The sequence below is a fragment of the Stegodyphus dumicola genome, chromosome 10, assembly GCF_044657685.1.
Source record: "Stegodyphus dumicola isolate Sdum_Otavi_A_Nest chromosome 10, ASM4465768v1".
Taxonomy (NCBI): Eukaryota; Metazoa; Arthropoda; class Arachnida; order Araneae; family Eresidae; genus Stegodyphus; species Stegodyphus dumicola.
In genome coordinates, this window is record NC_140777.1 from 150,836,403 (window position 1) to 150,856,859 (window position 20,457).

The 20,457-nt window shown below is 32.9% G+C and overlaps 1 protein-coding gene across 3 annotated transcripts in view; it reads right to left on the reverse strand.

Annotated features, from left to right (window-relative positions):
• Positions 1–4,055: 4,055 nt before the first annotated feature.
• Positions 4,056–20,457, reverse strand: part of LOC118179915 (uncharacterized) — a 19,482-nt gene continuing 3,080 nt past the window's right edge. For 2 of the 3 annotated variants that reach the window (XR_004756537.2, XM_085825704.1), the window contains exons 2-4: positions 20,333–20,457; positions 15,086–15,210; positions 4,056–4,262 (exon numbers count right to left, since the gene is read on the reverse strand). The exon at positions 20,333–20,457 is cut by the window's right edge and continues 147 nt beyond it. The gene's annotated coding sequence lies outside the window, so the exon portion shown is untranslated. Of the gene's footprint in view, positions 4,263–15,085; positions 15,211–16,744; positions 16,814–20,332 lie in introns of all 3 variants that reach the window. The other variant, XR_004756536.2, reaches the window with a different exon arrangement.

A 20,457-nucleotide genomic window follows, 5' to 3' on the forward strand; every position in this document is an offset into this window, starting at 1 on the left:
GTGCAGAATTACCATGCATACGGATCAAATTTAACACATTCGGTGATACATTTGTGCGAATGATCACAGCAGCTTTCGCATTCGCCTTTGCATATGCTTTTGAGGCTTAGTTGTACTCGCGTATCGTTTTTTCATTCGCGCTTTCTGCTGGAGCTTTTGGCTCGATAAGGGAATTATCGAAGATGCCCGCACAATCGTTGAGCACAAATAAAGAGTTTATTTCAAATTTCCAATCAGTCCAGTTGGATAAACCTTCCAATTTGGTACACTGAACAAAATTTTTAGCTTCCATATTACGTCGCTATTAACCAGGAAATATGCAGCAAAAATAAAAGGCTGTCGGCACACTGTAGCATCTACCTACACACTGTTCAGATGGAAGTGTTGAAATCGAAAACGAAAATCCGTGATTCAAATACGTCAACATAGCCATCGTTAATTTATTTACGCACTTAAACGTCGCTAAAACCCATAACCTGTTATAAAATTAACATGCAGAGCGATGACTAATTGAATTTTGGACTTTATTAACAAAAAAGGTAAAGAGAACTTAACATACGTCTTACTGTATACATGACAAATTTTAGAATGACAAAAATAACAGTGATGCCAGATGCATAAAACATAATAAAGCAATAAAACAATGATGCCACTGAAACTGCACTTAATAATTATTAAATGCTCGATTCTCAACACAGATATTCCATATTATACCTTTTCAACATAACATATTTCTGCGAAGTCCTCTGATGTTTTAGCTATGGACTGTTGTGCCTTTGATCTCTTGAAAAGAGCTCTTTTTAAATGCAAACCCACCATGATTGATAGACTCCCGAAAATAGTGGAAGAGATGGAAATAAAAAGCCCTACTACTGTAATGGAAATCATGAAGCAGACACATAGTCCAGGAAAAAGGCTATCAGATCAAACATATTAAAAAATACTCTTTACATTTTAAACATGTGTGAAGTCATCTGTGTGACTTAGCTATGTAGCTTTCGTTTACTTTCCCATATTCATATAATCTAACTCTGTTAAATTTTTTTCATAAAAAAGTTGAATAGAAAACTTATAACTAAATTGTAATTTCATTCTTTGATAAAATATTAGTTTGTATAACTTGATGTATATTAAAGATGTGAGAGCAATAAAAATTAATAAATATTTATTTATAATGCACCTTGGGTGTTGAATTACGTATTTGTTTATCCCAAGCCAAAAATATCTTTGGAAGTGCTGTGAATCCTGTTTTCATTCATTTGTAACAATAAGTTAACATTAAATTTTCACTATTATTATATGACCATCTAATTCGCCTTATATTCTTAACATAATAATGTTGCATTCTATGGATTTGGCGTAACTGATAACACTTGAAGAATCAAAACACAATTCATCTGTTAGCATGCACTATTACACAGAACAATTCAAAAGACACGTTTACACTCATCAAAAAACTATAAAAAATACACTGAAGCACAGCTTTCATGCTATTACAGTAAAGACAGCTTCACGGCAAAGCATTAAAGTACAGCTCCCAACTCAGTTGATCGATCTCAAGCTAATCTCTGAACTCAAGGCACACTCTCTCCTAGAACAGGCAGGTTATATATAGCTTTAACCTAACTGTGAGAATATTTTTGAGAAAATCATTAAATATGTGTCCTAGAATGTTGTCACTCTGTGTATTATCAATTTTATCGGCAAACGGGATTTCTCGCCAAATCTGGCAACCGTAAGCCCACTTTGTGGCCACTCTGGTGTCGTCGAGTGCATCGCGAGTTGTAGTGTGAAAATTCTCTAGAATACGTGGAGTTCCGAGAACGACTAAGCAGAGTCGGGAGCTGTACTCTAGTGCTTTGCCGTTAAGCTGTCTCTATCATGATAGCCTGATAAACTGGAGGCTGTGTCGCTGATCTTGTCGGCGTGTTTATAGTAGTTCATCGACGACTGTAAACGTGTTTTGGAGTTGTCCCGATTAATACAGGCCAATAAAGTGTGTTTCGATACTGCATCAAGTAGTGTCGTCGTTATTCACTCGAAATCGACATGAACCCTTACGAACGTGAAAAAAGAAAATAGCATAACAATACTTTCTGTTCATCACCGCATGTTTATCAAAACATGACAACTTGAGTAACGACTCATGCCTAAACAATTTTTTTATGTTAGTAATTGAATAATAAAGGACTATGATAACCTTTTATGTTAACATTACGCTTGGCAATGATTACAGATTTAAATTAAATGCCCTAAAAATGCTGACGAGGAAAAGTTTACCAAATATTTCATTGCATATGCTAAAATTAGATTTTCTTGATGATACTCATAGACCCAAAGGTTACATTTAGGGCTATTTGAATTAAGAATAACTGATTTGTTATTCACATAAACCCAGAGCCAGGGCTCATATCGCCGCACCGAGTAGCAGAATTTAGGACCCATAGAGACTGCATCAGGCGATAAGATATTTAGCGCTGACCCTCAATAAGGCTTACGTATATGTGGTAATTTATTTATTCAGAACTCTGATAAGCCTTAAACATATGCAAGAAATAGACATAAGTATACTAAATAACTAAACAAATACAATTCAGGTTTAATTGTCTCAGTGCGTGTTAGAAGCAAGATAAAATTTTAATGGAACAACTTGTCGTTAGTTGTCAAGCTCATGACGCATAGCCAAATATGTATACTGAAGGATAGCTAAATTTGATGACGATAGCCACTAATTTCAAAGGTTTTTGGATATCACAAAACAAAGGTGAAATTTTCCAATTAACGGATTTTGTAAAGAAATGTAGAGAAGGAGTAATAAATTAAGATTATATAAAGGAAGTTTTTCATTGTGATGACAATGCTTCTCAATCATCAATCAATTAATGAATGGCAAAATCTGTAGTACGGTACTAAATCCAGAAAATACTGCTACCAAAAGTGACAGAGAAGTTAGAAATTTTCGAAACAACAGTTACAGGATTTCAAGATTATGTCTGTCTACAGAATGAAAGAGAAAGTATTATCACAAAAAAACGAATTAACTTACATTGAAAGAAATGTTTAATAAGGTAAACAAATATTAAGCTTTTTTTTTCTTTTGTAAATTTTGATCATAAATACTTTATTATTTCATAAATCACGATTTCATATTTTTAATTTTATAATTTCTACACACCATCTTACTAGATTTAAACTGATGATCTAATATCAAGAAATATCCCAAATCCGGAATCCCCGAAGTCCCAGCGAGTCAGTATTTTGGACTTTGTACTGCACTGAGAATAGAAATTTATTTGTCTATTCAAAATTATACAGAAAATTATTAATGCATATTTTTAATGTAATCATTTGCTGAATTATTGGATCATCAACAATTACAAAGATACCTAGAAATGTGATAACACAAAAATGAAAATAAGCTACAGAAAGTATGAGAAAGATAGGAGAAAATTTTTGCTACGAGTACCATCGAATATTTCCAGCTCCATTGAATTCCACCTTAATCGTTACTTAATATTGAAAGTACAACAAGTTAATTCTGATAAACATACAGTTGGGGAAGGGCGTAATAGGAAAGAACTCTTTTTTGGGGCAAACAAATTATTTCTAATATCAATGGCAGCTTGTGACCTCCAACATAATTACTTCACATGACTGCATAGGTTTCATTGAAAAATTTTGGGTTTGGTAGGTTTGACTGCTAAAGTTATTCCCGCTTTGCCCACTTTTTAATTTCACCTCTAGGAGAGAAATGTGTGGGTTTGACCACATTAGTTCAGATTTGCTCAGGCTGCACTATATATAGAAAAATTTTAAGAGAATTAGTGATTCACTTTATTCATATGGTGAATCATCACTACCCAATACTAATCATGGCTGATGAGTAAAAAAAAAGCATAAAAACATATTTTTTTAATATAATGACATCATCAACATAGAATCCTTTCATTTTTTATAACAAGAACATAGATGCACAATAGCAACATACAAACAATAATATCAAAATGAAGATAATCACTTCATGCATAAGTCAAATGAAGATTTGGAATCGTAACTCCACTAAAAATGTATTTTATTTTACTCCAACATGGACTATTAAATAACCTGGCTCATCATGTTAAAAGCCAGCCTCGAACACCATCGACAACATTAAATTGTATCAGTGGAGTGGAGTCTTGATATTTCTTTTGCTCTTCATGGTTGCTTCTTGGGTCACACGCAGTCTGCGGCCTCTGACAACCCTGCATCAGAAGTTCCTTAAACTGAGGCATGAAGGTTACACATGAAAAGAAAGAAGACAGCAAAACTTTATGATCAGAGTAATTTATTAAAATTTTAACTACTAGCTCTGATCTACATTATTTAATAAATATTCTGAAACAGCATCAACTTGGTTTTTAACCAGTTGCATGTCTTTTTTAGTACATTTTAATTTTTATTTATAAACTGAATCAATATATGTATGATACAACGGCGTTTTCATGCAAAACAGTATACACATGTAACTACAGATATATAGCTAATTAACATCTTCTAAATACATTTTATCATCATTATTTACTATTTATTTTTATAATTATTATAGGAAAGTGCATAAGGACTATCTGCCTAAGAGCAGATACCTTTATAGAAAACTTTCTATGGAAACTCCCTCATATCATAATTAAAAACGATGAAAACCTAGAAAGCATCTACACAGTTCATTTATTTGGAACCTGAACCCAGCTTAAAGTCCTGATGTTCAGCAACTTTACCATTCAGTTGCTAGTGAGGTACTATCAATAAAAAATAACATTTTCTGGTAATAAATATGCTCTATTACTTTTATACACATTTAGTGTCTTCCCATTGATAATATAAATTGGCTCTTGTAGACCTAAAAGTTGAAGATCTGCCACACTAGCACCAGTTCATTTTGGCAAAACTTTGAAGAAAGAAGTCACTCATTTATTTTGTTAAAAATCACAGATCATTATTTAGATAATCAATAGACACAAATTACAAATATAGCATATAGAAAACTTATACATAAATAAATATATAACACTTGTGTGATGTTTCTTATTGCACAGTTTTGCTGAACCCCAGAATCTTTTAATGCTTTGAATATGCATCCGAGATTTGGGAGCTACAAAATTATATTGGTCATTAATTTCAAAATGTTTAAATCTTGCAGCTCATAATTCATTAGTTTTGTAGGCCTTCAAGAATACAAAACAACTATAAATTTAAAAAAAAAAAAAAAGTCAAATACTATCTACTTATGTTAAGATGAACTCTGTGTTGCTTTCACACAATACGCAAAAAGTCAATCCATTTGCAAAAAAGAGTTATCAGTTTGCTGAGTAACTCCAGTTTATTTATTATTTTAATACGATCTCGCTTCTGTCTCTCATTTTTGAAATACTGCATGGCACACAATCAGTTAACGTGTAGACAGCCGTGGGGGGTCACCAGTGACCGGCACTCGACTTGGCTACAGCGCCGTGGGTGCCACATGTGAATGGCGACGTGACAAATAGTAAAACACATAATTAGAGTAAATATTGTTACTGATAAATTTTTAAATACAGTACAAAGTCCGTAATCCAGACTCGTCGGGACCTCGGCGATTCCACATTAGGGGTTTTTTCGGATTATAGATCATCAACTTAAATCTGGTAAGATGGCATGCAGAAATTATACAATTAAAAATATGAAACCGTAATTTATGAAATAAAGAGCAAAGAGCTAAAGGGTATCAAATTTTACACAAAAAAAAGAAGAAGCTTAATATTTATTTGTTTACTTTATTAAACATTTCTTTCAACGCGTGCAAGCGTAATATATGCGCATGCATAAAGTTTGTGGCTTTGAGGTCCGTATTATTGATCATTCCGGATAATGGACATATGGATTATGGACTTTGTACTGTAGTACCTTTGTTACTGTAATGGTTTGAAGAATAATAAATCATAAAATTTTTAATTATAAATCACAAAAATGGTGTACAGATGTTTGGGGGTCACCAGTGACCCCCACCCGAAAAATGCATTAAGCACGATTAAATAAATCACATTATCTTCTGTAGATAATATTTCAACATAATATACATCGCATAATAAAAATTTCAAGTTGAGGTCTTGGGCAAACCACGTCAAATGCCCGCTGCAGTCAATGTGTTAAACAGTACATAAAACGGTCAGAACATTTGCAATAAGCAGTAAAAAAGAATGTCAGGGTTTACACGAAAGAGAAAACCTTGGTACAAATCCTTCCTCCCTAAAATGGGAATTGAACTTTTCTGCTAACAAAGGCTCCTCTGCAAATGAATGGACTGCAATTCCATTATTTCTTATTGAGAATTAATCGGAATTATGTGAAATCACATTGAAAACCTTATAAATGGTTGTGAATATCATGCCTGTTACGTATAGCATTGTTCACATATATTCAATCAGTATAGCATTATTTTCTTTTTAGTTTTGTTTTAAGTGGCAACAGTTATAAGAAGTTATATATTTTGGTAAAATAAACTTGTTTGGTTATGTTTAAATTCTTAGAGATTATTTAGGTAGAAATAAGTGCATAAATGAAAAAAATGGTGAACATTTACTGTCGTATCTAACATTTGGTGACCCTTAGTATGTGATTAAAATTTAAGAGGTGAGTACTTCATATAAGAAATACTTAATTTAATTAAATTTTTGGTTTTGGTTTGCAATAGAGCATCTTGTTAAGAAGCAATCGCTGTTATGAACACTGTTTACTAAGACATATAAAAGCTGAATGTCTCCATTTGATGATGAAAATACAGAAATAAGTAATTTTAAGATTAAATTAGCTACTTTAGAACAAAGTGCTTAGTCATTAGTGCTGATTTAATTGCTCTTGGAAATGAAATTTTAGTACTTGCCTGAAGTGCAGACAATAACGCCAAAAGTTATTCTGAGAAATCTGAATCTGTAGAAGAATATAAAGTTAAATTTGATAAAGCTATAGTTTGCATTGATTCTTTTATAGAAAGTAAATCACAACCAAACAGGAATATATTGAGTAATGGGAAATAAAAAATAAAACTTCCCAAACTTGAACTAATGAAATTTAGCAGTGAAGTTAAAGAATGGTTGTGTTTCTGGACTCAGTTTAAACAAATTCACAATCATAAAGAAATGGAGTTGGAAGACAAATTCCAATATTTAATACAGTGTATGTTGCCAGGTACAAGAGTGAAAGACATCACTGATAGTTATCCACCTACTTAAGAAAATTATACAAAAGTGATTGAAAGCCTCAAAACATGATTTGGCCATAAGGAATTGTTAGTGGATTATTATCTTCATTAACTATTAATTTTAGTTGTTAAAAATACCAAATCAAGGCTTAGTATCACTCAATTATATGATAAACTTGAATCCCACCTCAGATCATTAGAATCCATAGGGATGACCTCAGACAAATATTCTACAATGTTCTTCCATTTGTGGAGTCTAGTATTCCAGAAGACATGTTGAGAGTTTAGTTAAGAAACTCAGTAAATGAAGAGAAATCATATAGTGCAGTGTGGTCCAACCCGCAGTCCTCTTATTAATTTTGTTGGCACTTGCCCTTCTTACTGGGGGGGGGAAATTAGTTAATTATTTAGAAAAACAAAAGACCCTTCTTACTGCTTTAAATAATAATAAACAGAATAAACAGTATTTATGAAAAACAAGCAGTGTAAAACAGTCGCTAGGATGGGAATTAGCTGGTGAACCTGTGCTGCAGAGAATACAAAATAGCAGATTTAGCGGGAAACCACTGACATTGGCAAAGTTGTCCATCAGATGACAATTTCTTTTATTCCTAAAGATATATTAAACTAGTGATTTATATGTAATACATTTTCTTTCTTTAATGTCTCTGGCCCTCACTCTCCTATACTAACGTTTGATTGCCCCTCGGGTAACTAAAGGTTGGACCACACTGATATAGTGCAAGACTGACCAAACTTTTACATTTTCTAAGGGCTGAGGTCGAAGGAGAAGAAAGAATAACTCTAGCAAAGTCAGGTATGAAGAAAATCCCTATAGATGAAGTGATCCCTATAGAAAAGTTCATAAGGATAGGGAAGGTATTACAGTACAAAGTCTTTAATCCTGACCTCAAAGCTACAAACTTTCTGTGCATGTGTTGCATTGATGCATGCGCATATGTGTTTATGCATGCACATAATACGTTTATGCATGCGCGTTTAATGTATAATGGGCAGTATAAGTTAGGCTAAAATTATCTAATTATCTATTTCAGTTAATGCTGCAGATTGCATTGTTCCTTAATCTTCTAATTGGATCTGGCTTGTTAGACTGACTAATTGGCAGACTATTAGAGCAATTTTATAAAACGTACGCTTGAACTTTCGTTTATGTCAAAAAGAGTTTCCGATTCTGGAGCTTCCAAAGGATCTACAAAGTGAAAGCATGTTTCGATGTACCGCTTCTGATAGTGAAGAAAGTGACAGAGAGGTTATTGAAAACGAAAAAATTTTGATTGACAAGTTAGTCGGTATTCTCGACACAGCAATTACAGGACTTGGAGCAGTGGAACTGAACAAGAAATTATGTCTGTTTATAGAATTAAAGAGAAACTATTAGCACAAAAAACGAAGCAACTTAAAGAACTTGCATTAAAAGAAATGTTTAATAAAGTAAACAAATAAATATTAAGCTTTTTTTTTTGTAAATTTTGATACCCTTTAGATCATAATTGCTCTTTATTTCATAAATTATTGTTTCATATTTTTAATTTTATAATTTCTGCATGCCATCTTACCAGATTTAAATTGATGATGTATAATCCGGAAAAACCCCTAATCTGGAATCGCCGAAGTCCCGACGAGTCCGAATTAAAGACTTAGTACTGTACTATACCTACTGCAAGCAACTTGTTTTTGGGAGCAAAAGAAATAAATAACAATAATGTAATAAATTGTATATTCTGCGAAAAATCTCATCAAAGTAAAGATTGCTACAAAGCACAAAATTTAAGTCATGATGAAAAATTTAAAATTATGAAAGAGAAAAAATGTTGCTTTACGTGTTTGAAAACAATCCACAGATCTAAAAATTGTAAAAGCAAAGTTCTATGCATGTTTTGTGGTAGGAAGCACTACATTGTTTTTTGTCTAGAATTTAAGCAGAAATCATTATATGTAATACATTAAAGTTCCTGTCGAATGCAATCAAGAAAATAGTGAAATTAACACTCTTTCTTCAACATGTACTTCAGGAAGAGTTTTGCTTCAAACTTTAGTGGTTACTATTGAACATAAAGGAAAGAAACTTCATCTTCAAGCTTTGATTGATACTGGATCTGAATATTCTTACGTTTTAAAATCAACAGTAGAATCCTTAGGAATACGATCAGAAGCTCATAAAAAATTAACACATGTTGTGTTTGGAGGAAGGACATCTGATATGAATCATAAATGTTATAAAATAAATGTTGAGAATCTGTTTATTGGTTATGGCTGCAAGATTCCTGTTTTAGATCCGCCTATAATTTGTGGATCTATACATAGATTACAGAAAGGACCTTGGATATCAGAATTAGCTGGAAAGGCAATTCATATCACAGATGTTGATTGTGTCAACCCGCAAAGTGATCTTTTGATAGACTCAGACTTTGTAGGAAATATTTATACAGGAAAAATATAGAAATTAAATACAGGCATTTTTGACATGGAAACACTGCTCGGATGGGTTTTAAAGGGTAAACTGCCAATAACTGGAGGTGAAAATTCTATTGCCACTGTAGTTACTTCCCTCTTAACTCACAATCAAAACATCAGAAACCTCTGGAAATTAGAAGCCATTGGCATTACAGATCCCTTTGAACTGAAATCTAGAAGTGAAATTGATAAAATTATAAGTGGCAAATTTAAGAGATGAAGAGGCTGAATATTTAAAAATGTTTGAAAGTCAAGAAAAAGAAGTACCAAAAGATATTAAGAAGGAAATGATTGAGTCAACTCACATAGGAAGGATAGAGGTTAGAAAGAAATCTTTATTTGATAAAGTAATTTCTAAACCTAAACCAGTTCTTGATCCAGATGGCAAAACGTTTGATGACTATTTGGACGAGTGCTATAAATTAAATTATGAAGTGGTTGAACTATAAAAGTGCCTTCTAGATTCAAGGACTTTGAAATAGACTTTTAAATGAACTTCAGAGGAGGTTAAATTTTAGTTTAATTAAATATTTGTTTTGGTAAAAATCCTGTTATCAAAAGGTGGAAGTATGTTACATATAGCATTGTTCATACACACTTTTTTGCTAAAGAATCGAAGCACCATGAAGGAAGTGGTTGTTTTTGATGAAATTGAATATGTGTATAGCTCATACACAGATAATAAAATGATTACAAAATAAAGGTCATAGTACCTGTTCACGGTTCACAATCACCCACTGAGTGTTCAAATTACCCCCTGGCGGCAATGCATGCTTGAATTCGTCGAGACAAGAAGTGGTAGAGGTTCCTAATGTCATCCAGTGATACATTCTGCCAGGCATTCATCAGTTGTTGCTGCAGATCTGTGATATTTTGTGGTGCTCAAATTTGGCGGCCTACCATGCCCCAGACATGCTCAATTGGTGAAAGGTGTGATGACCTTGCTGGCCAAGGAAGTGTATCAACTTCATGGAGATAGTCCAGAGACATGGGTGCAGTATGTAGCCTGGCCTTTTCTTGATGGGAAATGGCCCCAGGATGGCGTGCCATGAAGGGTAATGCAACCAGCCGCAGGATGGTATCAACATATGACTGAGCTGTTAAAGATGTACAGAGGATGACTAAAGATGGCCTGCTGTAATAAGAAATAGCACCCCACACCATCATACCAGGCTGTATGGCTTTGTAAAACAGGTTGATTGGGACTGCTGGCCCCGTCCTTTCCAGACATGAACACGGTGGTCATCTGCTTCAAGAGTGAAGTGGGATTCATCGCCTAACCACTATACAACACTACTCCAGACGACTCTGCCGATGTTGAGAGGTCATAGGCAAACATCTTAAAAGCCTCTGTGAGCATAACCCCACCTCAGACAAGAGCTGTGAGATGGTGGACGGTACCACGGGAGGTACAAACGTGGCTGTAGTGCATTAAATAGTGGAAGATGATACCGTTGGGGAGGTTTGGGCCTGGCGAACAGTCATCCTATTTTGCCTCGCATTTGTGCTCCTTGGCCTTCCTGAGCCTTCATTTCATCAGCAATTTCCTTGTAGCAACCATTGCTGCCAACATCTTTGCACAGTGGTGCAGGTGGTGTGCTCGGTATAACCACCCAGCTTCAAGCAACCCTACAATGAGCCCACGAAGTCGTTTAGTTGTCTATAAAGTCTTCAATATCATCGTAATAGCATCTTTAGTTACTTCTTTACAAGAACTACAATGGTAGCAACAAAAAAAAGACAAATTTTCCGCCTCTGTTACTGGTTTAATACTTTGTGAATTGCACTACAAATGCGCGCTACGACTGCAATTCTTGATCATTTGCCTTGAAACTTTGATCATTTGCATGTTCTATCAAGATGTTTTTGCATACCAAATTTCATCACAATCGCAGAAGTCCTTGGTGCTTCGATTTTCTTACAAAAGTCGACCAGTGTAGTACAGTCAAAAGTCTTTAATTCGGACTCATCGCGACTTCAACGATTCCAGATTATATCATCAGTTTAAATCTGGTAAGATGGCATGCAGAAATTATAAAATTAAAAATATGAAACCATAATTTATGAAATAAAGAGCAATTATGATCTAAAGGGTATCAAAATTTCCAAAAAAAAGCTTAATATTTATTTGTTTACTTTATTAAACATTTCTTTCAACGCGCACATGCGTAAAGCATACATTACGCATAATCGAAATTAGAAAATTGCAACCAGAAAACTATTTGATGTGTACTAATTCAGAAGTCAAACAACAAAAATCAGCGTTATACCTACAAAATTTTCACAGGACTAGTTTCGATGGTTTTACCGAACCATCATCAGCTGCAAAACCGCAAATTCAACCATCGAAACTAGTCCTGTGAAAATTTTGTAGGTATAACGCTGATTTTTGTTGTTTGACTTCTGAATTAGTATTTATTCGGCGTGTTATTGTGTCTTAATTATAGAAGCCCCAAACAGGCTTACATTTTGCTTTCTTTTTTGCACGTGGTGTGGCCGCCATTTTGTGATTGATTCATTTGCGGTTTTGCAGCTGAAGATGATGGTTCGGTAAAACCATTGAAACTAGTCCTGTGAAAATTTTGTAGGTATAACGCTGATTTTTGTTGTTTGACTTCTGAATTAGTATTTATTCGGCGTGTTATTCTGTCTTAATTATTTGATGTGTATTCGTAATATTTATAATGATGATGAATTTGATTTAAATCATATCAAAGACGGAGTACATCGAGGTGAAATACTATATTTAGTAAGGAATTATAAGCCGAATAAAATAAAAACATCTGCCCTGAAGATAAGGATAGTGCTGACAGATCAACTTTCAGTTCATTGCGCGCCGCGACGTCCACCCCCCCCCCCAGCAGAGCAGCGTGAAATTGATAAACAGATTTTGGAATGGTTAGAGAAACAAAGGACATGCCTTTATCCATTTTTTGCAACAATTCCACTTTTTGTTCGATGGACATCAAAACATGCTTTCGCTTTGTATATCCTTTGGCAGCTCTAAAATCAGAAATTCTTTTTGACATAATCAAAAAATAAAGCTTACTTTTATAAAATTGCTCTAACAGTCTGCAAAAAATAATAATTCGGATCCAATTAGAAGATTAAGGAACAACGCAATCTGCAACATTAATTGAATTAGATAATTTTAGCTTAGCTTGTACCGTTCGTTATACATTAAACGTGCAAGCGTAAATGCATACGCGCATGCGCAGAAAGTTTGTAGCTTTGAGGTCAGGATTATAGGTTACTCCGGATTATGGACATCTGGATTAAAGACTTTTGACTGTATTATTTTCCCTTTAGTTTTGCTCTGAGTGGCAGCAGTTGTCAGAAGTTATATATTTTGGTAGAATAAACATGTTTGGTTGTGTTTAAATTCTTACAGAGATTATTTAAGTTTATAAATGGACAAAATAGTGAACATTTACTGTCATATCTAACAATGCTTATTCTTTATTGGGACTGAATTACACTGTTTAGTGATCGTTTTGGTTTGTCAAAATGGTCAATGGGAAAACACACAAGTACAGTCAAAAGTCGTTAATTCGGACACCCATAATTCGGAATGATCTATAATCCGGACCTCAAAGCTAAAAACTTTCTGCGCATGTGCCGCGTTGACACATGCGCATAGGCGTTTACGCGTGCGCGTAAGACTCTTACGACTGCGCATTTGCGTGTGCGCAAGCGCAGAATACGTTTTCGCGTGCGCGTTTTATGTATAACGGACAGTGTAAGCTAAAATTATCTAATTATCTATTTCAGTTAATGGTGATGATTGCGTTGTTCCTTAATTTTCGAATTGGATCCGGCTTATTATTTTTTGCAGACTGTAAGAGCAATACTATAAAAGTAAACTTGAACTTTCGATTATGTCAAATAGAATTTTTGATTCTGAAGCTCCCAAAGGATCGTACAAAACGAAAGTGTGTTTCGATGTCCATCAAACAAAAAGTGGAATTGCTGCAAAAAATGGATAAAGACATGAAGAATGTGACAGAGAGGTTAGTGAAAATGAAAAAATTTCGATTGACTAGTTAGTCGGTATTCTCGGCACAGCAATTAACGGGACTTGAACAGCGGAACTTTGTAAGTGAACAAAAAATTATGTCTGTTTATAGAATTAAAGAGAAAGTATTATCACATAAAACGAAGCAACTTAAACAACTTACATTGAAAGAAATGTTTAACAAAGTAAACAAATAAATATTAAGCTTTTTTTTTTAAATTTTGATACCCTTTGGATCATAATTGTTCTTTATTTCATAAATTACGGTTTCATATTTTTAATTTTAGAATTTCTGCATGCCATCTTACGCAATTTAAACTGATGATCTATAATCAGGAAAAATCGATAATCCGGAATCGCCGAAGTCCCGACGCGTCCGGATTAACAACTTTTACTGTACTAGAATAACTTTGCACATAATGAATAATTGAAATAGTAACTTGGACATTAAACACAAGTATAAATGTCATAGTTAATTAACATGATATAAATGTAGTTTATTATCATTAGGAATTAATGATTTTCTATAGTAAATAGGTTCTAACGATTTTATAATACTGCATATAATTAATAACAATAGTAAAGTGGGCACTGAAACTCCATTCGTGATAACTTTGAAAAAATTGCCAATTGCTTATAGGAATGATATATAACTCTCCTTTGTTTCTCCTTACAACTGTTTTTTAGTCCAAAGGGGCAATTTGCCCAAGAGGGCTATTAATTTCGTTTTGGCATTTTGCATCGTTTCACGATAAGCGTTGTTTCACTTGTCAAATTGTTGCCACCAAATATTATTAACCTGTATTACATTTAAAAAAAATTAAATAATGAAGAATCTGAAGGAATGTTTGTTTCTAGCATTGTAATAAAATAACAGTACCTAGATCCATCAAAATTTGAATAACGTTATCTTCCATAGAATACTGGCCCATGGAAGCCCTAATTTGAATTTGAGATTTGTTTTATTATCGATTTCAGATTTTGTAACACTTCAATGAATTTTTGATTAACAAACTAAACAATTTCAAAATGAGCAATGGCAACAGTGTACTGAAAAAAAAAAAAAAAAAAAAAAAAAAAAAAAAAAAAAAATTATCTCTAGCATGCAAGACTCTGTACTGGAAATTTTAAAGATTTGCTCATTTTAAAAGTATTTTGCAATATTGCTGTTGAACTGAATTTTAAGGTTTAGGTACAAAGAACATAATATCTAATACATAAAGATACCACACAAAATGTTTAAAAACATGCCCCTTTGGATGTATTTTTAAATCTGAAACCTTTCAGATTTTTTTTTTTTTTTTTTTTTTTTTTTTTTTAAGTTTAGAACTTTATAATTTATTGAGAAACAAAATTTTTAAAAAATATATCTACTTCCCTACCTGGCCTTTATTTTTGTCTTGATTTATTGCTTGACTTCCTTAGAATGTTGGGCAGTGAATGCCAATTGTAAAGGTTTGAATTAAAGAGCATTGATTCGGCACGTATTTTGAATCAAACCTTGTACCTGCAAAGAAGGAGAATCTTTAATAATGGCATTACGATGTATTTTCATCAAAGGTATATGCCTTTAAAAATATGCCTTTTTGGATTCTTTATCATTGTTAGAAGTCTTAGAATTTTTCATCAACAAATTTGATAACAGTAAAATAAAGTTTAATAATTTTCTTAAAAAATCATTACATATTTTACATGAACTGTGTGTTTTATAAACACAATTTCTTAAAATCATTGCATATTTTACATATACTGTGTGTTTTATAAACACTCTGCCAACAGGAAATTGTACTTCATGGTTCATCATGAAAAAAACCATTCTCAATTATCATGTGTGAGTCACAATTAACAAATTAAGGCATGCAATGACTAATGTGTGATTCAGGTAAGATTATATTCACTCATGATGTATCAGATTAAAATCGAAATTTGACTAGTATATTTTATTTTTAGGAATAATAAGAAAGCAATATTAAGTGTTATTTATTTTTAAATGTATCTTTTTATCAAATCATTATTACAATTACTGTAGTCCTTCTTATATAAAACACAGCTTGATTTTGGGATCACACCACTTTCTTTGTTAATGAAGATGGGCTGGATGAATTTGTGAATCTCAAATGGAGTTTCAGACTTTTTTTTTTAAATAAACAGGTGAGCAAAGACTTGACATTCTAATAGCTAACACAATCTTTTAATCACAGTCTTAAGATAATCAACAATCTTTTATCCTTGGTTTTGTTCGACGCAACGTCACCGTTGTTTAAGATGCACCCAGTTTTTAGACATGAAACATTCTTTAAAAATGCATCATATATACTGGGAGACACACTGCACACTGAATAGAGAATATAATATGCTAACGATAAAATTATAATATCTCAGCCTTTTTTTTAAAATGTGTGTATTTTTATGGGTTTAATAAATGGAAATAAAAAGCATTGTTAAAAGAGATATACATTTCTCAAGTTTTCTCCCCCCTCAAAACTGAAACCAGTCACAATTGTATCAAGAGAAAAAACAGTATTAAAAAAAATACCATAATCAGACTCCTAAAATTTAAAACACCATTAAATAAAGCATTTTTAAAAGTATTAAAACTCAATTTTTATATACAATTTGTTAAAAATTGATATACATTTTATTATATAAACAGTTAAAATATTCCTTATTTTAATTCCTTAAAATTGAATTTGTTTATTAAAATTAATAATTAAAAAAGAATACCATCAATTCACTTTCTAATTTTGGCAAAAATAAGTATGTTGAATAAGTATGTTTCAAAGTATGTAAGAATTTTGGTTCAAGTTTTTTACTGGAAAAATTACGATGAATATTTGAATAATAAAGAATTTTCCTGAAAAAAGTTTAGTTCATATATTCTTAAACTGCAAAACAATTTAGATTTTATTTCTTAGAACAAATATTTTTAATTCTTTTGTTTCAATTATTACCATGTTTGATCTTATGGCAAACAATGCAACAGTATAGGGCTAATTATTTGAAATGTAGTTTCATTTGGTCTCCTTTAAATAATACATTACCTGTGTGTCTAATACATCAAGAAGGTTTTCTCAAATGAAGCTATGAATACTTCCAGACTCCAAGATCATCTGTGTTAAAAGGACAAATATTTGCATTATTTTCAAAAACTCACAAAGAAGTTTATAAAACAACCCAATTTCTTTTTAACGGTACCAGATGAAGCTGGGTCGCATACTTCTTACAATAATGTTTTACTTATTGCACAATCAGAAGAAGCACATACTATTGGAGAGTTACTTCTACCAGCCATAAAAGAGATATTACAGAACTTTGCTGTAATAAATCATAATGCATAATTCACCATCTGAAATCATGAAAAAAATTACTTGAGTAATAATCCTAAAAAGAACATATGAGATGGCTGAAAACTTTTAACTTTTTAAAAGCATCTTATTTTCCAATACAACTAAATGATTCGATTTTGTCAGGAAATGAAGTCTTCTTGCTTATGTGTAGTTCATAAGAGATCAACAAATCTTCTAAAAGTTGTTATTTGCTCAGAATTTACAGAGTAATACAGAGAGTCATTAGGAATTTTTTTTTTTTTTTAAACACACAGAAATTCCCCTGACAAAATATAGTCAGTTGTTGCTGGCGGCACTACAGCAACAGCTGCACACTAGAGTGGTTTTATATTACATTTGAAAGCACGGGTATAAAATACATTCATAATGTACATGCTGTGTTATTCACTGACAAGATCTAGTATGGAAAAATCTGAGTGAATGCTTATATAGCTCATTTTGTCTCGTCATTACAGTAATGAGTAAAATCAAAGGTAATTCTTTGACTGGCATATTATTTACACAACTCTACACTGAAAATGATCAAAATTTCAAGCATCTGCTTCTAATACAGTTTTTTTTTTTAAAGGGAACACGTTGCCACTGTTTCTCTAAACATTTCAACTCAGTGCTGGAGTTTTGAGATGATAAAGATGATGTTTTAACCCTTTAACTGTCAAGTTATTTTTATGATTTGGATACACAAATTGTCAAATGTTTTTATTGGAAAAACCAAATGTAGCCGAAATAAACATCTCCCGATATATATTCGGGTATGACAATACGATGCACTCAAAAAAAAAAAATTACCCCGAGAAATACTCGGGCGTGACATTTTCGAACACCAGTGCCATGCCCAAGATAATCTCGGGCATGACAGTTAAAAGGTTAAGAGCAGGCACAATAAATTTAAAAACAGATGTCACTTATCTGACGCAGTTTTTTTTAAAATAAATTCAGTGAATCGGACCTTCAGCTCCAAGATGATGACTTTATGCAGTAAAACCAAAAATGTCACTTCTACATATGTAGCAAAATTCAGAAGACATTAAATCAAAGTATACATAAAAGAAACTACTTCAACATTTGTGGCAAGTTACAGTATGCACAATAGAACCTTATGATGAGAAGAATTTAGCTACTTTATAAATTTGTGAATTGTGGGGAGAAAAAACAATGAAGATATAGTTGAATTTGGAAGCTCTGGGACTAAACTTAAAGATAATTTGAAAATGAATGTACACGATTAGCTTTTTGGCCCATTTTCCTTTACAAATAAAGAGCTGATATTTAGATATGGAATGGTCCACAGTTTAGACTGCAGAAGATCCTTGAACTTTGTCCCGGTTTATGGAATATTGTACAGAAATTTCTCATTGCATTCCCTTCATCTTATTTAATTGGACTCAACAAGGAACACAGGAAATAAGTAGTAGATAATTGGGAATAAAACTGCAGCTGAGTACTTACAAACTGGTATAAGCTCAGGAGACTCACCTTTCTCACTAAATTTACTTTGTTACTAACTCAGATCATATTTTCATCCCTTATAGCTTAATATCAGTCTGCTACTTTATATTGTGTACAGAAGCTGTTTGCCCATTTTTTAAGATGATTTTGCTTTGCTATAAAAAAATCATCTGCATAGAAATTTTTTTTAACTGCTATAATTTTTAAAGTATAACATATCATCTGCTACTCGGCAGTTTTGTTTTCATGCAAAATGGCACTACAAAAGAAGCAATGGAGGGAAGGCTATATCGGTTCTATTTCCGAAGGAAGTTATTCATATCTATTTATTAACACTTTGTAAGCCATGTTTTTTTCGATATCTAATCCTAATTCAGTCTCAATGTTGATGACTAACACACACATGTGTGGAGATGGCCAGGCCAGCGGTCTGACTCAGCATTTGTTCTCAAGCATACGGAGATTACACAAGGTGTGACAGTGTGGCGAGCGATTTGCTGGGACACACAATCACCTCTAGTCGTTCTTCAAGGCACCATGACGGCTCACAGTTATGTGGAAGACATTTTAATGCCGGTTGTACTGTCTATACTATCAAGTAGCCCAAGTGCCACTTATTTAAAACAACAATGCTCGTCCATATACGGTACAACTCTTTAAAAATGTTTTCAAGGATATGATGTATACCTATGGTGTGCCAGGTCACCAGACCTCTTGCCAATAGAGCATGTTTGGGACATGCTTGGAAAGCAACTGCCACTGTCCTGGAATATTGGTGAATTGGCTGCCCAGTTGCAAAGATTATGGCATGGTCTTTTGCAAGGGTCATAGGTGACCTACGTGATTCAATGCCACATCACGTTTCAGCTTGTATAGCTGTCAGAAGTGTCTACACTATTTACTGATTTGTAACCTTTTTTTATGCCATAACTTCTTCAGAATAAAACAAACTTTTATTCTGAATTCGTAATCATTTGTTTATCTCCACATGCACCACATACATGTTGTTTTGTGATAGTACAGTCAAATACCGAAAATCCGCCGACCTGAAATCCGCGTTGCCTCTCAGAATATGAACATTCAGTTTATAGGTTACGGAAACCGCAACATTGAGTGTGAAATATCAAAGAAAAAAAATACTTACCGAATAATGACATCATAATTACCAAATAATAATGAGTCAAAATGGAAATACCAAATTATTGATATAAAAACGTTAAAAAAAATAAGATAAGTTTTTTTTCCCTCTAATCTGCATCAAGGTAAAAAAGCAGACAATTGACTCAACACTTTGTTCAAGTTCACGATTCCCGTTGTATTTTCTGAGTTTTGTTATTTCATTTCACGAGATTGCTTAGTGCTGCCTTTTTTTATCCAGATATTTTGTGGATAAATTGAGAATATTTTTTAATTTCAGCCCTTTTTAATACAATTACAGATAAGAAACACACTCTTGATTTTACTGCTTGCAATGTTGAAAAATGTAAACACGTTGCACTGACAGTAATGCAAAAAGTGCAAATTCTTGCAAAAGATAGAAGCAGGTGCTACTCCTCGATTTATAGCAGAATGGTATGGAATTGCGACACGATTGTGTATGATATAAGGAAAAATAAAGAAAGCTGTTAAAATTTTACAGCAACAGTGATTCTAACACCGGAAATCTTTGCATGAGGTAAAATCGGCAAACCTCGATGCTGTGTACATATAATACAATGAATAATATAATCAATTTATATATGTAATAATAATTTAATGCATATAATAAATTAGTGCAATAATGTATATAATAATTTAATTAAATGTATCTAATAAGCATTATTCATTTTGCACCTTTAGTCTGAATATTATGTTTTATCTTTTCTGTCCTGAAATCCTAAAATCCGCACAACCTCTGGTCCCAAGCTTTGCGGATTTTTGGAATTCTACTGTAGTTCGTTTCTTTCTGAATGCATATA